This window comes from Lissotriton helveticus, chromosome 4_1, assembly GCF_964261635.1.
Source record: "Lissotriton helveticus chromosome 4_1, aLisHel1.1, whole genome shotgun sequence".
Taxonomy (NCBI): domain Eukaryota; kingdom Metazoa; phylum Chordata; class Amphibia; order Caudata; family Salamandridae; genus Lissotriton; species Lissotriton helveticus.
This window is the reverse complement of record NC_136063.1, coordinates 143,960,440-143,979,128: the sequence shown is the minus strand read 5'-3', so window position 1 is coordinate 143,979,128 and position 18,689 is coordinate 143,960,440.

Below are 18,689 nucleotides of genomic sequence, written 5' to 3'. Positions count from 1 at the left end.
CTGGCGATCAGCGGCCCGGGGTGCAGCAGGCGCACAGGGTCGCAGGCCCCGCTGCGCTCAGCGAAGGACTCGTGGCGGGCAGAGGCACCGCCCTGGCAGACACGTTGTCAATTCCAAATGAGAACCACAACAAGTACGACTGGCTTTTTGTTCACACCCCTACGCAGGCCTGGCATGCGCAGCTCCAACCCACTATGCACGCGCATGCAGGAGCAGACGTAACATGCAACATTTTTGTGTTCTGCCCCACAGCCTGTGGGGACATGGTAGCGTGCACTGGCCACTACACTCCATGCATGAGCAGTTGATCTCCACATGGCCATTTCCGTGGTTTGCACTCAGTGGTCTGTCCGGCACCTCCACGCCACACCTGGCATTTGGTGGGTTCACATTCCTTAGTCACCTGCCGCTCTCGCACATGCCTGCTCCATGCCTCTCCTCACATCCTGCTATTGTGTGTCTGTGGTGCCATGCCGTGGCTGGTTGTAGGCATGGCAAGGCCGGATTCCCAATGGAGTTGTGTTGTTGTGTCTGCTCGGTTGGCATATTGTGTGTCATGTTGAATGGAGTTGTGCTGTATGCCCATTGGCAGTGTTGTGAGTTGCATGACTGTGTGGTGTGCTTATTTTGGACTTACCAACGGGCGCTGCATGTGTGCCATCCTAGGAGCGCTGGGTGATGATGGACTGTCGGGAGATGTGAGTTTCATGCACTCTGCCTGGGGAGTTGGCCACAACATTGTTGAGGAGTCCCGGGTGTCCACTATTGCCTGCACATTCATGGTATGCGCGTGCTTTTTGTTGTGGAAGTTGTGTGCAGTGTGGGCAGGGGGCACGAGGGGTACATGTGTGCAGTTGATTGTCCCTGACATGTGAGGGAATCCAGCGTAGGCGCCTTGCTTGGTCTCCAGCTGCTCCTGCGCAGTGTGGGTGATGTGGGGGTGCTGGGGTACCAGGCGGATATTTGCATCCAGGACAGGTGTGCTGACCTTGGATGGAGCTGGCTGTGTGACTCATCCGACTCTGGCATTTGTGGGTTGGATGGTACCAGAGGCTGGCATGTGCTGCGCAGCCGGTAGCTTTGTCTGCAGAGGGATGTTGGTTGTCCGCTGAGTTGGTACCATCAGCAGGTGGGGGATGTGAGTCAGGATGCAGGGGATGGTTGTCCTTTTGGGCCTATAGTAGGCAATGTCCTCCTCTGGTGTTGGGTCTGGGCGGCAGGTGCTTCTCAGGTGGGTCCACTGTCTTTGTGTATGCTGTCTCTGTGGTGTTTCGTGGGGGGGGGGATGGACGTGTCCTTGGGGTGGGGGCAGGCCTGGCACTGCATCGCATTTCGGGATGCAGTGTACTCAACGAAATTCGTTTTATTTATTTAAATGTTTACTTACCTGTAAAACTCAGTAATCCATACATTACTACCCCCCCTGCCCCTCCACCTCCCCACATCACCGCCCTGCATTTCCTCCCACTGCCGACCGCGGCTGGGACAGGATGCAATAAATAAACGAGAGACACCTTATATTACATGTAAATACAAACATGTGGGTTTGTCTTTTGCCTAGCATGTAGTAGTGATAACATAGGGTCCCTGTGCCTCCTTACATGGCAACATTTGAATTGTCAGTGAATCGTGATTTGAATTGGATATCAGTGTGCATCATTTTTAAAGCACTGGAATCAATGTTAAACATGACAAAACAACGCAATAGAATGTGTTGCATAATGTTTCTTTATTGCAGAATATACTACATAATTAACATTATTCGCACCATGATTTGGCTTTCCTTTTCCACGCAGAATTCCAACCAAACAAGCTGGCCCTACGCTGCTGCATGATGTCAGAGGCAGTAGCGGCTCCTCGAGGGAGTGCTGCGGGGTGGTGGAGGGGCTGGGTGGGGGTAGTAAACTCCGGCACGCAGCACGCGCAATGTGTTTTGTTTTATTTATGTATTTCTTTACTTACCGCCATTCGGCCTTATGCCGGAGTTTACTACCACTCACCCTGCCCCTCCCCACCCTGCCCCACTGCTGTGGCCTGGGTCCCTGCTCTAAAGAACTCAGAGTAACCAATAAACTTCTGCAGAGTGCACTTCCATTGTCCCCGTGGCCGGCACACTGTGGTGTATTGCCTGTGTGAGTCAGCGTCTCTCACAATTCTGTGGTTATCAGTGCATCTTCACCCTTCCTTGTTCATGTGTGAGTTCACTTCTTTTCATTAATCTGTTCGTTGGGCGTAATACAAACAACATAATCCCCTTTCCTACAAAACACTTACAACCCAGTGTCTTCTTCTAATCCCACAGCACCGCAGGGAGAATTTCATTTTCTGTACTCTCATTAAAAAAAAACTTTTTGTTATGTTCTTCTTTTGATTCTATTTCCGCTTGGATTACTCCAGGTATTCATTGTTCTAAGCCAGGAATGAAATTATTTCTGAGGCTTGATCCATCCATCATCCATCCATCCATCCTTCCATCCATCCATCCATCCATCCATCCATCCATCCATCCATCAATCCTTCCTTCCTTCCATCCATCCATCCATCCATCCATCCATCCATCCATCCATCCATCCATCCATCCATCCATCCATCCATCCTTCCATCCATCCATCCATCCATCCATCCTTCCATCCATCCATCCATCCATCCACCCACACTTCCCACCGACCCATCCGTACATCCACCCACCCATCCAACCATCTTTTCTTCTTATCTTTTTTTTAATCCAACAGATATTTTGCCAGATCTCCCATGATGCTGGCCATCTTTTGCTGCGCGTATCTGAGACAGGCTTGGGAGGGTGTTCTCTATTTCCTAACATAAGGGATGTCCTTGTCCTAAGCTTGGGTGGATGTGGCTCTCAGAAGGGTCCATGCACCTGGAGTTCACTGGTGAGCCCTACTCATAATGTCAACTTTACATCCCCAGTCATGAGTAAAGGTGGGTGAGCAAATAGATGAGCAGGGAGAGCAGAACCGAGCCAAGAGTCTGTTTTGGCTCTTAGAGCCCATGCACGAGCTGAGCCCTGAAAACATTTGCAATGTAAATCATACAACAAACATCACGTAAAATATGATAAAGTCTCTTCAAAATTCCAAAAAGTGTATTTCTTGAACCATCATCATATAAAACTTTATTTTGGCACATATCCATAAAAGCACATGAAATCAGAAGCATCTGGGCAATAAACATTAAAACATCACAATAAATGTAATTAAGAAATCCAGAATAAAATATGTTGTCCCGCTCTGGTTAGATTTTGGCATTAGACCTCTCGTTCAGAGTTAGACTTAGACCCTTGGGGCATATTCTCAAGGACTTATCACTGAGTTATCAGCACTTTATAGCAGCCAAAGTGGCGATAAATTAATCGCCCCATTCACAAGCTTGTGCTAACAGCTCATATCACCAGTTTACCTGCGATAGCAGCCGCAAAAAACATCGCCACAGATGAGCCCGTCAACTATCGCTGATGAGATGCAGAGTAGGCGTTCCGTGTAAAAAGCAGCAAAAACACCACTCTGCAACATTCTGAACAACCAGCCAGATCGGCGATAAGATCCCAAAACATGCAATAAGGTGCGTTAGCAGCGTTGATTTAACACCTGCTCCTACCTGGTGTAAAGTCGGTCGACAACCTGCACCATAAAAGGGTGCCCAGCCCAGAGCCACACCAGAAGAACAACAAATGCCATGGAACTACTGATCATGCAGTCCGGAGCCCCAAGAGGGCCACAACACCCACCGCCACCACATCCAGGCCCGCCACCGACCCGGACCCGCTCCACTCCCCCCCCGGACTACCACAGAGGCAGCGCAGACAAAGACAGCAGACTTTTAGAAAACGCACCAACCACACAGACCTAACACCAAAGGATGTCATTGCCCACTACAAGCTCAAAAGGACAACCATACTCCGAATCCTAACCATCATAGCCCATAGGCTGACGGTACCAACACAGCAGACAACCAACATCTCACCTCAGTCAAAGCTGCGGGCTGTGCTGCATCTGTTGGCCTCTGGTACCTTCCAACCAACAACTGCCAGTGTCGGAGGAGTCTCACAGCCAGCCCTATCAAAGTTCCTCACAACTGTATTGGATGCCATCATCAGCTTGGTACCCCAGTACCTTCCCTACCCCCATTCTGCTCAGGAACTGTTGGAGACCAAGCAAGGCTTCTACACCATAGCTGGCTTCCCGCACGTGTTGGGGTAATTGACGGCACACAAGTCCTACTTGTGCTGCCTGCAGACACTGCACACAATTACCGCAACAGAAAGCACACGCATTCCATCAATGTGCAGGCAACAGTGGACCACCGGGGACTCTTCACCAATGTCGCCGCCAACTTCCCAGGCAGTGTGCATGATTCCTACATCTTACGACAGTCCATCATCAACCAGCGCTTCCAGGATGGAACCTACAGAAATGCTCTGCTCGTTGGAAAGTTCCAAGTGAACACACCACACACCCCAAATCCACAATCATTCAACTTACAACTCTGGGAATGCACACGTTACAAACTCACATACAACATGCCAAACAAAATGCCCACCCACCAGACACGACAGCACAACGTACTGTGGTAACCTGGGCTAGCCATGTACATAAGCCGTCAACGGCATGGAACCTCAGCCACACAATAGCAGAATGTGGGGAGAGGTGGGAACCAGGCATGTGCAAAGGAAGCAAGTGACCCATGAATGAGAATGTACACAATGCCAAGTGTGGCGTGGATGTGCTGGCCAGAGTGCAGTATGTAGACCACAGACATATCCATGTCGACATACACTGCTGGTGTTTATAGTGTAGTGGACAGTGGATGCTACCATGTCACCCCAGCCAGTGAGGACGATCGCTGGAATGTAGCTTGTTACGTCCCCCCCTGCAAACGTGAGCGGAGTGGGCTGGCCCAGCATACAACAGTCCAGCGTTGGGGTGTGGTTAATCAACCCGGGGCTCTGGGCATGGTTGGGTGTTGCCTTGCCAAGGAGGTAACTAATGCATGTGTTTCTGTTGTAGTGTATGTGCCACCTGTCCCACAATGGACAATGTTGCAATGTAGCATGCTCCCGGAGTGCGGGCTCGGCCGAAGGGGTAAATGAGGGAGCACAAACCCGCTCGGGGTCCGGGATCATACCTGCCAACTGTTGTGTTTGTCGCTGTTACCGCAGCATAAGCCAAAGGTCTACCCTCAAATGCATGGCGAGTGCAGCCAGCCATGATCTTCACATCTGTATCTGCCCTATCCTTACGGATGTACGCTGTTACAACGCATGCTTTTACCACGCATGCCGATACAACGCAAGTTTTACAACGCAAGCCATTACAACACATTGCTTTGGGGGGTGCTGGATAGTGAATAGTTTAATTTACTATTCCAACTCCAGTCCCCGTGGATAGTAGGGAAGGTGTTGGATAGTAAATTAAACTATTACTTATCCTAGAGCGCCCCCCAGTGCAATGCGTTGTAATGGTTTTCGTTGTAAAACCTGCGTTGTAAAAGCACTGTGTGGTAAAAGTTGCATGGTAAAGGATGTTCCCCATCCTTACCATAGGCCTATACACATGTGACCATCCACCTTCAGCGCACAACATCACTGTGTCGTTGTGAGGCTTGTGGACATGCGCAGACAGGCATGACAATGGTGTGCCGTAGGGGTGCAAGTGATGCAACCGCGCTACACACACTAGTGACTATGCTCGGGGGGAGGGAAGAGCAGCAGTGAGGCTACGTAATACACATTGATGCCGCTCATTTGCTACAAGCAGTACATGTCAAACATGAATCACTAAGTCACACATATCACACACCAATGAACCAGTGAGCCTGCCAACATGTCATGCATGACCAACTATTGACTCATGTCTCTCTGCACTGTTACAGGCGATCAAGGGTATGCACTCTGCGCTTGGATGATGACACCTCTCTAAGCCGCGAACACACAGGCCCAAAGACAGTACACTGCGGCCCACAAACACACCAGGGGCATGGTGGAACGCACATTTGGTGTGTTGAAGTCATGTTTCAGTTGCCTGGACAACAGGTGGAAGGCTCCTGTACAGCCCAGACATAGTGTGCAAGATGATCGTTGCATGTTGTGTGTTGCACAACATATGCGTACGCAGCAATGCCCCATGGATGGTATACACCCGTTACAACGGATCTTTTACTCCGCACTACCATTACAACGCGACCATTACTCCGCATACCATTACAACGCATTGCGCTGGGGGGCGCTCTAGGATAGGGAATAAGTATAATTTACTATCCAACACCTTCCCTAGGGTCCACGGGGACTGGAGTTAGAATAGTAAATTATACTTACCACTATCCAGCGCCCCAAGGCGCTATGCGTTGTAACGGTATGCGGAGTAAAAGTCGCGTTGTAATGGTCTGCGGAGTAAAAGTATGCGTTATAATGTCATACATCCCCCATGGATACGGGTGTCAGATGCACCGAACGATGATGATGTAGATGAGGCAGGTGGATCACACCCCACTGCAGCCACAGCAGGAATAACCCGTAGGAACACTGTTAGACCTGGCACCTTGGCGTGAGTCTCCCTTCCACTTTTTCTGCTGATGTGCCTCAGATGTTTTGCTGGTGTTCGATGCTCAGGGCACTGCGCCACGGCCAATCCAGGCCGCAACCGGGTGTTGTTTGGACTGGACGCGTTCAGTGCCGCCTACCTGGATGACATCGCAGTGTTCAGCAGTACGTGGGAGGAACACTTGCGACACCTGTGGGAAGTGCTGGCGGCTCTGCGCTAGGCAGGCCTCACGATCAAGGCAAGCAAGTGTTAGATCGGGCAGGGTTCAGTGGTGTATTTGGGACACCAAGTTGGGAGCGGCCAGGTGGCGCCCCTTCAACCCAAAATCCAAACCATCCTGGCTTGGGGAGCCCCCAAGACCCAAACGGAGGTAAGGGCCTTCCTCGGACTCACCGGGTACTACAGGAGGTTCGTCAAGGGATACGGCACCATCGTTGCCCCCTTGACCGAGCTGACTTCGAAGAAGCAGCCCCGGAAAGTGATCTGGACTGACGCCTGTCAGGTAGCGTTCGACACCCTGAAGACGGCCATGTGCACGGCGCCCGTGCTCCTGGCTCCTGATTTCTCCAAAGAGTTCGTAGTGCAGACAGACGCTTCAGAACATGGGATTGGGGCTGTCCTCTCACAGACGACTGAGGAGGGCTGGGATCACCCTGTGGCCTTCATCAGTCGGAGATTACTTCCACGGAAACAGAAGTGGAGTGCGATTGAGCGGGAAGCTTTTGCTGTGGTCTGGGCCCTGAAGAAGCTAAGACCCTACTTGTTTTGGTCTCACCTCCGAGTTCAGACGGACCACAGGCCCCTCAGATGGTTGATGCAAATGAGGGGTGAGAACCCAAAACTGTTGAGGTGGTCCATTTCTCTACAGAGTATGGCCTTTACGGTGGAACACCGCCCTGGCATAGACCACGCCAATGCTGACCGTCTGTCAAGGTTTTTCCGCCTTAGTGATGAGGAACTCCCTGGGCAAGGGTAGTTCTCCCCACATTTCAGCTGGAGGGGACACGTGTTAGACCTGGCACCTTGGCGTGAGTCTCCCTTCCACTTTTTCTGCTGATGTGCCTCAGATGTTTTGCTGGTGTTCGATGCTCAGGGCACTGCGCCACGGCCAATCCGGGCCGCAGTGCAAGTGCTCCCAATGTAAAGTATATGTGCAATTGATTTCCACGATTGGCTTATTTGGTCTACTATCAGTCCCCAGTAACGTGCACGAGGAGTGCCGGGGCTTGTAGATACAAATGCTGCTAGTGGGCCTGCAGCGCTCGGTGCACCACCCACAGAAGCGGCCTCGTAAGTCATGACTCCGCCATTGCAGACCCCGCGTACAGTCCCGTACTGTCACGCCGACTGCGCAAGTGCCCACACTTGCCAGTGCCTGAACCTTCCCTAACCTCCTGTAACGGGGTCCCCCTTGCGCGGCCCGCCATAGGGCGCGAACTGACCAACTGTGACCCCCCCCCTTTTCTTTCCACAGCCCACGCAATATTCGAAGTGGACTGGCCCAGACAACTACAGCTGCGATGAGGAAGACGTCTGGCCCTTTAACCGGTCCGGAGGTGGGGAAGAGGCGGAGCCTCGCAGGTGGATAAAGAAGGAGAACGCCCAGCACCAGGTGTGTCTATACACCGGAGGAGCGGTCAGAGCGGAGAGGTGCGGAGTGGCGGGAAGCAGAGAGGAGGAGCGGAGAGAAGAAGGACGGGAGAGCAGAGAAGAGGAGCGGAGGCGTGGAGGAAGCGGAGAGAGCGAGTTCAAGCAGAGCGGCGGTATCAGGTGGATCGACGAGACCAGTCTCCCTGAAGGAGAACCGACGGATCGGGAGTGGAGCTGGGAGCAGATCTCCGAGAGCAGCTCGGAACGCGCCTTGACGGCGAGAGAAGACACCGAGAGAGCAGAGGAAGAAAAGGGAACGCCTGGAGGCCAACAACTCGCGCCGCCCAGCCGTACGCCAGGAGGGGTACGGCTTACTGAGGTGCGTAATCGCTTCCTGGGGTGGTTCACCGATAAAGCTAGAAGTCTCACGGAAAGGGGGGGGAGGAACCTGCGGGTAGGCTCCCGGGAGTATCGCACGAGCACTCACCCTCCTCCTTGATTTACCTTATCAGACTAGGATCATTGCACTGTGTGTTCTCCCTCACTACCCCTCCCAGTGTGCCTACTACCTACCTGTGGTGCAACTCTGATACTTGCCTCTCTTTTCCTTTTTCCCCTTTGGCGTCGGCGTGGGTGGCCAGCACGGAGCCTCCAGAGCCCCCTAGACGGAGGAGCCCGATTCTGAAGAGAGAAGAAGGAGCACGTAGAAAAACACGCAAAGAAAGAAGCAGATCACCACGAAGGACCGCAGTGCGCAAAACCTGTACCGATGCCCTGTATGACCAATTAAAATCCAGAGTCACAAAAACACGTCTCCTGCCCTTTTCTGGTCCCGCGCTTACACCTCCATATCAGTCGCCCCTATGGTAGGCCTACGGGCAGGGTGCATTGAAGCGTAAGGTAGGACAAGCCTAGAGTGTGGCATGTCCTCATAGTGAATTGCCGCCCTTTTCGTTCTTCACCATGGAAGGGTACCGGTTCTCTTAGGCCAAGATGAGCTGTCGGAGCTATTACACGCTATAGTCCCGGCAGACTCAGGGAACACGGTAGCAGGTCGAGTTTAGTATGCCTGAACTCAGAATAATAAAATACTTCCTTTAGTAAGGTTTATTTTAATATCCTGTGTTTGCAAATGCTACTGTTAGAAAGATAGCCTTTGCGCGCCTAACTATTTAGCCCGCCTCTGCCAGGATGTGTATCTGTTGTCTGGGTTTGTGTGAGTGACAGGGCTGGGAGATTCCCGGGGACAGTTGGGACCCCCAGGTGGTGAATAGGGTGCTTGTGCCAGGATGGGTGGGCGGAGTAGTCCTTGACTCTGAGTAGGGTTGTGCTCCACCACCACAATGCTGGCTCCACCCCCTTGCGGAGCGTCTGATGTCCCTGCCCGCACTCTGAAAGAAGACGGCAGCTTCCCGTAAACAGAGTACTCCAGAACCGGGTTGAACCAGGCTTAGGCCCGCTGGCCTGCAAAGACAAAAGAATCGCAGTATAAATATAGGATAAATATAGGAGCTCCGCTCCTTACAAATCAGATCCAGTTTTGCCCACGACGAACCTCTGCCTGACTAGAAGGACCAAGAGAAGCTGAAGGACGGAAACCGGTCTGAATCCTGTAAGACTGGCCTGCAGTGTGCCTTGCTGAGAACGGAGAGGAAAGGACCAGAAAGGACTTTCGGGGGGAGACAGAGAGGTCGTGGGGCACGACAGCAAACCAGAAGGACCCCAAACCACTGGACTTTTGATAACACCTCTAGTGAGGAAGAAGAAGAGACACCACAAGGCAATCGTGTAAGATTCCAGCAACAGAATCAGAGCAACGAGGACCTGGGCGCCCTTTTGAGGTCTTTTTTGTCCCAAGGCCAAAGGAACAACTATCGTGGGGGAGGTCAGGTCGGGGGAAGAGGCAGAGGAAACCAACCCAATCAAACGAACCAGCAACGCCCACAATGGCAAACATTTTCACCCAGGCTGACCCGCAGCAGAGGCAGAATTCAGAAATAACAGCTAACATTGTAGTTAACCTGTCGGATCATGTCCTTACAGTAAATGAAGAAAGAGTACTCAACAAGGGCCTTGGATTCATTCCCACCCCCATTCACGATGCTTTTAAATGTAGGGTGGAATTCCACGAAACCATGAGAAGAATTAAGTTAAAGAAATTTTTCAAGAATAAGGAACTATTGGATAGTACTTCTTACAATACCAACTTAAGAAATCCCTCAACCTTCTGCCCCCCTGCCTCATCGACTGGTCCTGAAATAGTTGTGTTTGAGTCACGTGTCTTGCAAGATATAGACAGAATAGAGCAAAGTCAGAATCATTTTGTACACAAAAATATGTCAAGGGAAGATTGGGAGGCGGTTAAAGGCCTCCAAAACAACCATAACTTGACGATAAAGTCAGCAGACAAGGGCGGGGCAATTGTCTTGCTCAATACAGCTGACTATGAGGCAGAAGTGATGCGATTGCTGAATGTAAGGACCAACTACCAGCCGCTCAATAAAGACCCCCTGGAAGATCTACAAAAAACTATCCGTGAGATGGTAGGAACAGCTAAGGAAAAGAAGTGGATTTCTGTAAAAGAGGCGGAGTTCCTGGTGAATACCAACCCCAGGACTCCGGCCTTTTACATACTTCCAAAAATCCACAAACCCACACGTCCGCCTCCTGGACGTCCTATTGTCGCAGGGATTCAATCTGTGCTCGAACCACTTTCCCAATGTGCGGACTTCTTCTTGAGAGAATCAGTTGTCAACCAGAGATCATTCGTTAAAGATACCTCTGATATCTTGAATGTTCTGGAGGAGTTCCAGTATGACCCCACTGAGGAATTCTTTGTCACGATTGACATTGAATCTCTATACACCTGTATACCCCAGGACGCGGTGCTGGTGGCAGCAGCCCGCGCCCTGGGGCAACAAGAATGGTTCTACGACACCACGCAGGCATTCGTACTTCAATGTGTAGAGTTGGCCCTCACAAGAAATTACTTTGGCTACAAAAACCAGCTGTACCTCCAGGTGTCGGGGACATCGATGGGGGCCACTATGGCCCCCAGTATAGCCTGCATTTACGTCGGGCAGTTTGAGGAGCACGTCATCTATCATGATAACAACCCCTTCCAGAGTCACCTCCGGCTCTGGAAGAGATATATAGATGACGTGCTCTGCATCTGGTCAGGCACGGAGGAACTTTTGTTTGAATTCCTTACGTGGCTGAATGTGCAGAATGTTAATCTCAAGTTCACCTGGACCTATGACAGACATAAGGCAGTGTATCTGGATCTTGACATCGAGTACAGCAATGATAAGATCAACACATGTGTGCATCAGAAACCTACCAATAGGAACTCTCTCCTCTCCTATAATTCTTTCCACCCTAGGGCACTGAGAGATTATCTGCCCGTAGGGCAATTTCTGAGATACAGACGCAATTGCTCCTCTACCAATACTTTCCTTGAACAATCGGAGGATTTGGCTTCTAAACTCACCAACAGGAATTACCCTCGCAAAGACGGTAAAGCGAGCCAAAAAAAGAGCGCTTAATACTCCTAGGAGCGCGCTGTTGGAGAAAGTGGTCAAACTCAGGGAAGAATGTGTACCAGTGGTGATGACATATGACCCTATGGCAAACAAAATCAGACGGTCTATTCGGAAACATTGGTCCTTGCTGTCCAATAATGACTTCAAAATGCCTCCTCCTAGATTTGCCTTCAAGAGGGCGGGCAATCTAAAGGATAAACTTGTTCATTCTCGAGCTCCCACTGACAGAACTAATTCTACTTCCACGGTCCCAAACGGCCATTATCCATGTGGGATGTGTTCTGTGTGTCCGCTCACTAAGAAAAGCACGAGTGTGACACTGACATCCGGGAGGGAATGGTTCTTGAACCAGTTTAGCAATTGTAATTCAACACAAGTAGTGTACAGATTAACCTGTCAATGTGGTTTACACTACATTGGTCTCACATCTAGAAAAATCAAGGTGAGGGTCCAAGAACACCTCAGCACCATTAGAGCTGGCAAATTAACTACAAAGCTGGTGCAGCACTGTTTTACAGAAAAGTACACCTTTAACTGGACAGTGTTAGAAAAAGTCAAGGGTACCCCCCAGAATATTGAAGGCATCCTACTTGCTAAGGAATCTCGTTGGATTTACAATGAAAAAACTGACCAAATTGGGCTCAACGAAATTATAGAATGGAACATGGTCAAATTGTGAGCTGCCTATCTGTCTCTGCAGGTTCTATGTCCTCTTTGGTATGGAACACATACAATGGTCCCTGTCTGTTCAGTGGAGATTCTGTTCTGTGTTGACAGGGTGATGGTTTGATACATATAGATAGGGACGGAGTCGCCATTGTTGCACAGCAGTAAACGATACCTAGACATTGACATTATCAGTGGGGTGTCTTTTGAATATAATATGCTCTCTGCTACCCCTTTATACTAGGTCACACTTGAAGATGGCCTCCGAGCCCAGCACTGTAACAGTATGAGATCAGAGAAATAACACGAACACATCTAATACCACCCTATAGCACGACTGCATATAACAGATACATCAAGGGTGGATCTACCAGCTATGTGATCATTGGGAACAGGACTTTTATAAATAGAAACCGTTCTTGAGAAAAATCATGTGTACATAATGGGGAAATAATGTCGACTTTTTCCTTTTACTCACGCTATGAACGAGTATTGTTGGGACCTTATGGTGTACTATCAGCTGGGGGCACTACGAGGGCACAGGAGTCCTTTTCAGGCTCGAGCCCGTTTAAGTTCACCAGCTTAAGATGGCCGCCACGTTTGGCGGTAGTATCACGTGACATGAGGACATGGGCGTATACCGCCGGCAGTTGCTATATTGACGAGCCCGGACATTGGAGAGTTGAGGTTGAGGAAGAGCACCTACGTTTTGGTAGTACGGTGAGGAGGAGGCAATGAAACCTGAGGATACGCGTGCCGAGATGGGGGTCAGGGTCCCTTGGTTGTTGCTGTCTTGGTTATTTTAATTACCCGTGGTATACGGGGAATACAGCTCAATGGTCATGGCACGAATAATCAGAGAGACAGGTTTGGCTGTTGCCAGACGGTAACTCGAGACATACAAGCTATTAGACGCGTGCAAGGGGGATAGTGTGTACGGTGTGTGGACAGCACGATCACTATGTAAATGCGTGCGCAACCCCCTTTTGAATACTTTCCTGACACGGCTGAATGGGGATGGTTGGAGTTTATAGAACGTTTAACATGAGGCTCAACCACTAAAATGTCGTTTTTTTACACAAGGACAAGACGGATGTTTGGGTCTTTGATTTGCAAATGTTGTGCAAACATGAAATTTGTTTCTTAATAGAAAGCTTAAGGATAAGCTGAGGTCATAGCTCACGATTGGAGCACCCTGACATCTTTTCAAGCCCTGAGCAGCTGGTATGCGCAACTTGGCTGTCTCTGGGTAATAGCAGTTGTGTATATATTTTTTCATTTTCACATACAGATTGCTAACACCAGGTTCACATGATTTTAAATAGTTGTTTCTTCGCCTGTTTTCTCCTTTGACAGCATACACTGAACTAGTGTCCAAAAGTGGAGTGGTGGCACAAGAGTGCAGCCCTGATGAAACTGCTTAACAAGCTATAGCAGTGAAACATGTCGGCACTGGCAATAGGTAATGGTAGGCATGAATAGCTACCAGCCTTTTTAGACACCATAGCATAAGTAATTCCCTATAAATAAAGTTGGTTAAGGGGACTTTACGCTTGGTTTTTAAGCACTTCTTTATGTTTTGTGTTTGTCACTAGCAGATATCACTGCTATCCACTGTTTGTCACAATTTCTGTTGTTTGTTGTGGACACTCCTTTTCTTTCCTCTTTTTCTTTGAGAGGCAAGTGACGACCGATGATGAGACAGGGGCCTGTCTGGAAATTTCATACCAGTTACCCCGTTGGTGGTGTTTCCGTGAGGTGTCACTTGTCTCTCACACATTTTTTCTAAGGAGAATTTAGTCCAACACGAATGTGTGGACACGTGTGACCAACACATGTAGGTCACGAGTGTTGTTGTTCGGTGTGGCTGTTAAGGCGAACAGGCGGAGATTTTTTTAACGTGGGCGGGAGTGCAGTGCAATATCTCCTTATAAAATGTATAAGAGATTGAGAGGTAGCAGTATATATTAACTGCCCCAATTTGGGAGTCACTGACATGTTTTGACGCCTGAGGACTGGGTCTTGTGTTGTTTGACATTTCCTGAGTGGAGGGCGACCCTTTCCTCTTACCCTCTGAGCTCCTATTGTGTTTTTGATGGCCTGCAGTGGTGCCTTGCTGAGAACGGAGAGGAAAGAACCAGAAAGGACTTTGTAGACTTGTGCCCGAAACGATCTCCAAGGGCTTGATCGAGAACTTGCCCCCTGAACGGAACCCCAGGACCATTGGGTTCTATCTGCTTGTGCCCCTCTGCTGTTGGGCCTTAGTTCTTATTCCCTCGCCGGAGTTGTGACTCGGGTGCCTTCGCCCCCTCCCAGGTCGTGACAGCTAGGAGCCTGGTCGCCCCGCCGTAGAGAGCCCGCTCCCCCTGAGTCGCTCTCCGCTTCAGTGCCGGGCCGCCTGCTCTCCTGTCATCTCGCCGCTAACGGAGCGCGTTGTGCACCTCTCATCTTCTCCCGCCGGAATCTGCACGGAGCGCATTCCATAGCCTCGGACGGTCCGTACGTCGTAACGTACCCGACTGTCTCGCTTTGCCCTCCTGCATACAAAGACCCGTACCGCACCTCAAGAAAGGCCTCCCCGTACAGTGGTACCGGAAGCCTGGTGTTGCACCCATCTGTCGTAGAACATGACACCCCTCACAGATCCACGAGTACGACCGAGCGTGCTAAGAAGTAGTACGCCCCGCAGGCCTGAACGGCGCCTCGCCCCGTGAGCTGCATCGACCCCGGATCGCCGCAACCCTCCACAGTCCTGCTCCTCCACCTCGCACCTCGAGGGGGACCTGAGCCGGAGAGATCCTCTGGAGAACCGTCGGCCTCGTTCGGAGTCCGCCCTCACCAGCCGCGCCTGAAACGCCTCGGACTTCCACAAGCAAGGTACACTTGAACTCCGTCCCGAGTTCACATCGGATCCAGGGTCCGCAACGTTCTTATTTCCCTGTCATCGTACCTTGCTGAACCACGAACATTTAAAGACTAAAGCTTGCCTAAGTATCATCTGTTGGCCTCAAATCATTATATGTTACATGGTCTTGTGATAATCCTGCTTGAATCTATCTTTTATATAAAGTATACGTATTTTTGATACAACTACACGACTGGTGTCCCTTTGTGGTGGGTCAGTGGGTTTACTGTGTGTGATCATAAATGCTTAACTTAGTATCGCCCTGAGGATTAGCCTTGTCTGCTCGCGCCACACTACCTAGAGGGTGAGCAGGGGTTATTCGAAGGAGTAGTTCCCTTGCCCTGACGTGGAGCTGAGGGTCCCTGCTTGTCACAAGTGCATACCTGTGCCAACCAGAGACCTCAGGTTCCAACATTGGTACCAGCGGTGAGGATTTCGGATTTGCATTTGTGATTTATATACAGTGAATTACTGATCACCACGTAGTGAGAGCAGACCAAGTAATGAGCCACAGATTACGTCCTTGCCGAGAGATCTCCAATATCCGAAACCATGCCTGGTTCACTCCCCGTGAGAGCACTCTCTGTTATCTCTGGAATTGACGAAGTTGACTGGGAAGGGCTTGAGCAGCTGAAGCTTGATCAATTGAAAGCCCTGTGCGAAAAGTTCCGAATCTCCCAAGCGGGCTGCAAAAGCAGAGCCCAGCGCATCAAGGCATTCATAGCTTGGTAGGAGTCGAGAGAGCCAGAAAATCGGGTTGTAGTGGATCCACCCGAGAGCCTTATCGAAGTGCCGGGAGGTCTGTCGTCAGAAGAGCTGGCGGACAGGGCCGCAACCAGAGTGCATGAAGTGGAGATGGCCAGATTGAAAGGACAGATGGCAATGGAAGAGAGACGGCTCCAGCTGGAGCATGAGATACGACTAAAAGAATTGGAGCTGAAAGCAAAGAGCTTGGACGCAGCTCCTGGTGGCAGCACAACGCCAGCCCAGGTAGAGTCAAGGGTCTACGTACCGAAAGATGTGGTGAAGGAGTATTTTAAGGGGGATGACATAGGGCAGTGGTTCCGGGCCTACGAGGTAGCCATGTCCTCCCACCGGGTCCCGGAGAAAGACTGGGGAGCGGGGTTGTGGGGACAGTTCCTGACCGAGGGGCCGGATACCCTGCTAGATCTTCCTTCTGAAGAGTCCAATTCCTACCCACGTATGAAAGAAGCCCTGATGAATCGGTTTGGTTTAACTCCTGAAATGTACCGACAGCGGTTTAGGAAATGTGTAAAGATTCAAGGGGGTACGTATGTGGAGTATGTGACCTTTTTCTGCAGAGCGCTGGATGGTTGGGTGAAGGGTAGTAAGGTAAATGATTTTCAAGGGCTGCTTGATTTTATGGCATGGGAGCACTTGTCGGATAATTGTTTTCCTGAGTTACGCCAGCACCTGATCGATAGCAAGCTGTCCAACCCGAGGAAGCTTGCCGTGGAAGCGGACCGCTGGCTCAGCACCAGGGTCCACAAAGGTCCAGTGGGAGATTCAGCCAAAGGTGGGCAGGGTCCCCAGCAGAAGAGTGGGAGGGACAGGGGAAAACAGAAAGGGTTCCAAAAAGGCCCCCAAAGTAATCCCCAAGGGAACCAAGGGAAAGGTTCTCAGCCTCCTCAACCCCCGAAATCAACCGGGGCCCGACAGGTAAACCTGTTCAAAGAGGGCCCATCGCCTGTTTTAGGTGTGGCGACCTGGGTCACATTGCCTCTGACCCTAAGTGTCGCTTGTTTGCAAAACCCGCACCCACTGGTGCTCTACCCCGGCAACTAGCTAATGTTAACTTTGGGGAGTAAGTAGCCGTCCAACTGGGTGGGGATCCCGTTCAGATGACCCTAGTCTCGCTAGGAGACAGTGAGATGGTCCCCGAAAACTACCTGCCCAATAACACTCAAAAATATGCGCAGGTAGTGACCATCAACGGTAAGAAGGCGGAGGCTCTTCGAGATACAGGAGCCAGTGTGACTGCAGTGAGGCAGCACCTGGTGTCTCAGGAGCAGGTAGTACCGCACGCCTACTGTAGGGTTGTCAATGCTGACAATTCTGAGAGCCAATGTCCGATGGCTCAGGTTCCCTTTGAGTGGGGGGGGTCTCTGGTACTCTGCAAGTCGCTGTGAGGACCTCCATGCCTTTAGATTGTCTGCTAGGGAACGATTTGGAGAACTCCCCTTGGGGAAAGGTGGAGAAAACGACTCATCTGCGGATGTTGGGTCTACCCGACTGGGCGTGAGTGACCACATGGTCCATGGCAGCCAGTAGGGGTGTCGAAGAGGTCCTGGAGCTTGAGGGAGAGGCCCAGGAAGCGGCCTTAGAGAGAAGGCGTAGGGGCGCGGACAGCCGGCTCCCAAAGTTCCCACGGCCCAGGAAGAAGCAGACCTCGAGGGGGATGCCCCGGAGCCTACCGGGGAACAGATCGCCGAACTGGGAGACCTGCCTGAGCTGACCCATTGGCAGCAGGAAGGGGGTCCCTCCAGGGAGGAATTCTGCAAGGAGCAGAGAGAGTGCCCTTCTCTCGTAGGGATGCGGCAGCAGGCTGCAGACCATGCCAATGGTGTTCAGTCCGGGAAACACTTGGTCTACTGGGAGAACGATCTCCTGTATTCAGAGCCTAAGGCTGCTGAACCTGGGTCAGCCCGTGTGCTGGTGGTACCCCAGAAGTTCAGAGCCTTCCTACTGGGTTTGGCTCACGATGTGCCGTTAGCAGGACATCTGGGGATGGACAAGACCTATGACAGGCTTGTCACCCACTTTTACTGGCCCCAGATGCACAGGAGCTCAGATGCTCACTGTAGGACATGCTCGACTTGCCAAGCCAGTGGTAAGTGTGGAGGGAAGAACAAGGCTCCCCTCCAACCATTCCCCGTCGTCAGTACCCCATTCCAACGAGTGGGAATTGACATTGTGGGGCCTCTGGACCCCAAGACAGCCCTGGGCAACAGGTTCATCCTGGTCTTGGTGGACAATGCCACCCGGTACCCTGAAGCCATCCCTCTGAGGACAGTGACAGCCCTCGTGGTGGGACGAGCGCTGATAGGAATTTTCTCACGAGTAGGATTCCCTCTAGAGGTGGTGTCTGACAGAGGTACTAACTTCATATCGAAATATATGAAGTCCCTTTGGCAAGAGTGTGGGGTAATGTACAAGTTCACCACCCCTTACGATCCCCAAGGAAACGGGTTGGTTGAAAGATTCAACCGAACCTTGAAAGGCATGATCATGGGCCTAGAAGGACCGATGAGGCGTAAGTGGGACGTCCTCTTGCCATGCCTGCTGTTTGCATACCGAGAGGTGCCACAGAAGTCGCTCGGGTTCGGTCCCTTTGAGCTTCTATGCGGTCACCCGGTCCGAGGACCTCTGAGTCTGGTTCGGGAAGGCTGGGAGCAATCTCCCAGGAAA